General features: G+C 42.4%; 1 long non-coding RNA gene across 1 annotated transcript in view; it reads right to left on the bottom strand.

The window, feature by feature from the left end:
- LOC101845670 overlaps positions 1 to 1,270 on the bottom strand; it is a 6,737-nt gene extending 5,467 nt beyond the window's left edge. The window contains exon 1 of the long non-coding RNA XR_001185505.2: positions 693 to 1,270. This is a non-coding gene — a long non-coding RNA (uncharacterized LOC101845670). The remainder of the gene's footprint in view (positions 1 to 692) is intronic.
- Positions 1,271 to 3,220: the final 1,950 nt, after the last annotated feature.

Here is a 3,220-nt window from a genome sequence, read left to right as displayed (position 1 = left end):
CTCTCTCCCTCTCTCTATCTCCCTGGCTGGCCCTGCACAGCGCCGAAGGAAAGGAAAGCGTCCTTGGAAAGACTAAAGGAAAGGGCCAATTTAACCCTATCCGTACGCCCTAGGGTCATTTTGTACCCGCAGGGTCGTATTCTTCACATTTTAGAACACTTCTAGTGCTGTGATCTCTTTAAACTTTCAGTATTTCTAAAAATGCCTCAACATTTTGACAGACAGCTATGCAAAGCGTACGGATCGGATAGACGAGTAAATTTCCTCTTTGAAAAGTGGTGGCACAGAGTTCACCACGTCATATGGATACGATAGTAAAACACAACGTACGGATAGGGTTAAGAACGTGCCTACTGTAGATATTGGGTAGAGTCGCGCCCTTAGTGGGAGAAACGACGAATATTTCCACAACGTAATCGTGTCCCACACACACACGCACACACACACACACACACACACACACACACACACACACACACACACACACATACAATAAGTCTAATTTCAACACAATATTTGTCCTTTAATATCACAAGTTGAAGAGAGTCCTTGAAGAGAGGAAAGCGAAAAGAACAAGCCAAGTGCCCACTGTAGATATTGGGTAGTGTCGCACAATAGGGGGGGGGAACGACGAATATTTCCACAACGTAATCGTGTCCCACACACACAGACACACACATACAGACACATACAATACGTCTGATTTCAACACAATATTCGTCCTCTATCACAAGTTGAAGAGCGTCCTTGGAAAGAGGAAAGCGCCAATATAAGAACGTACGTACTGTAGATATTGGGTAGAGTCGCGCCCCAGCGGGGAAGAAACGACGAATATTTCCTCAACGTAATCGTGAACGACACACACACACAGACACATACAATAAGTCTGATTTCAACACAATATTCGTCCTCTATCACAAGTTGAAGAGAGCTCCTTGAAGAGAGGAAAGCGAAAAGAACAAGCCTAGTGCCCACTGTAGATATTGGGTAGACTAGTGTCGGCCCCCTAGGGGGAGAAACGACGAATATTTCAACAACGTAATCGTGTCCCACACACACATACAGACACATACAATAAGTCTGATTTCAACACAATATTCGTCCTCTATCACAAGTTGAAGAGAGCTCCTTGAAGAGAGGAAAGCGAAAAGAACAAGCCTAGTGCCCACTGTAGATATTGGGTAGACTAGTGTCGGCCCCCTAGGGGGAGAAACGACGAATATTTCAACAACGTAATCGTGTCCCACACACACATACAGACACATACAATAAGTCTGATTTCAACACAATATTCGTCCTCTATCACAAGTTGAAGAGCGTCCTTGGAAAGAGGAAATCGCCAATTTAAGAACGTACTGCTGCAGATATTGGATAGTGCGGCGCCCCTTGGGGGAGAAACGACGAATATTTCAACAACGTAATCGTGAACCACAAACACACAGACAGACACATACACACACACACGCACACACACACACACACACACACACACACACACACACACACACACACACACAAAACACATATGGTAAACTTCATTTCAACACAATATTCGCCCTCTATCACGAGCTGAAAAGATCGTCTCAAAGTCAAATCCTCGGCCAGTTCTTCAGATGAACTAAGCCCAACATTTTTATTACAAAATAATCCACCCCAAAACCAAAACCAAACAACCCCCCCCCTCCAAAACAAAAACAAAAAACCCCTAAACAACAAAGCAAAAGGAAAAACAACAAACAAACAAAACAACCTCTCCCCCCCCAAAAAAAAAATGCCGATAAAACCACAACTCCAGTCAGTTTCATAACCTTTAGTTTTGATTACGTGTGCCAAAGAAAAAACAATTTATCGAAAGTCAGATTCTTAAAGTTGAATAAGAAAAGCAGACGGGATACATAAGGTGGGTATAGTTGTTTTGTTTTTTTAAAGAAAAGAACAGAAAAAAATTGGTTACACCTCTTGTACCTGTGTTTAATAACTGGACTTGCAAGAAGCTAAAAAAGCCAAAGATCAAAGAGTGTCTTATTCAAAGTCACGCACTTCGTTGAAGGATCAAACGACTTCGCAGTAACCCATCTAGCCGGCTTGAAAAAAATCTAAATTAGCGTTTAATTAAGTATGTCATACTACGGGACATGCAGCGTTGCAACCAGTCACGTACATACCAGTAAATTTTGCGCATCATCATTGCTGTTATTGCCCCGTGGTTGGTGGTTTTTAACCCTATCCGTACGCCCTGGGGTCATTTTGTACCCCTGGGGCTGTATTCTTCACATTTTAGAATACTTCTAGTACGAAGATCTCTTTGAAACTTTCAGTATTTCTCAAAAAATCATTTTAATAGACTGCTATGCAAAGCGTACGGATCGGATTAACGAGTAAATTTCCTCTTTGGAAAGTGGTGGCACAAAGTTCCCCACGTCGTAGGGGGTACAAAATTAAAACTGTCTTCCCTCATGCCGTCATGGCAATCCAAATATGGCCCTACATAGACTGGAGACCCCAGACTTGATCAGTTCGTCGAGTTAGTTCTCATAGTTACCAGAATTACTTATTCTTAACATTATGTGTCTTTTCTTGTTTTAATAAGGTTTTACGGTGCTCGCAACTGCGTAAGGTCATATGAGCGCAAAGGAGTGGATGTCAACAGAGAAGTTCAAATGGGGAATCAGGCTTACTCTGCTCACCTCTCTAGCCCCAACAGCCCAAAGTCTGCTTCGACTATCAAGGCATCCCGGAAATAGCAGTTTACAAGAGAGTGACAAACATACAAAAGAAGTAGAGGGAAAATGACGATAGTAAGGATGAGGAAAGAAAAAGTAGCAGTTTCCCCTATGTTGTTCCGGCACAGTATTAGCAGTAAAGAACATGTTAATATCCTCCCTTTGGGAATGGCCTAAAGACAACTTCAGTCAGTAGCACTACCCTGATGGGGGCGGGGAGTGTCTTTTCAGATAAAACTATGTTCCTGTTCGAGTCAGTAGTGAATTAAAAACAACTCCACTCTGTGATTTGATCGTAAATGATTTCAACTTGCTACAACGTGACGTCCAATTTTGATATTGTAGGAAGCGGGCCGCTATGACTTTCTTTGACCGTGCCTATCAGTTGCACACTGGACATCTAAGCAGACAGAAAGCGATGCTGGATAAAACAGAAACTCACGTACATCTATTCTGAGTGAAACTGTAAAGTTTGTGAATATTTTGTGTGTGTTCCT

This window comes from Aplysia californica, unplaced genomic scaffold (genome assembly GCF_000002075.1).
Source record: "Aplysia californica isolate F4 #8 unplaced genomic scaffold, AplCal3.0 scaffold01934, whole genome shotgun sequence".
Lineage (NCBI taxonomy): Eukaryota > Metazoa > Mollusca > Gastropoda > Aplysiida > Aplysiidae > Aplysia > Aplysia californica.
Note: the sequence above shows the minus strand (reverse complement) of the source record. Positions and strands in the feature narration are given on the sequence as shown.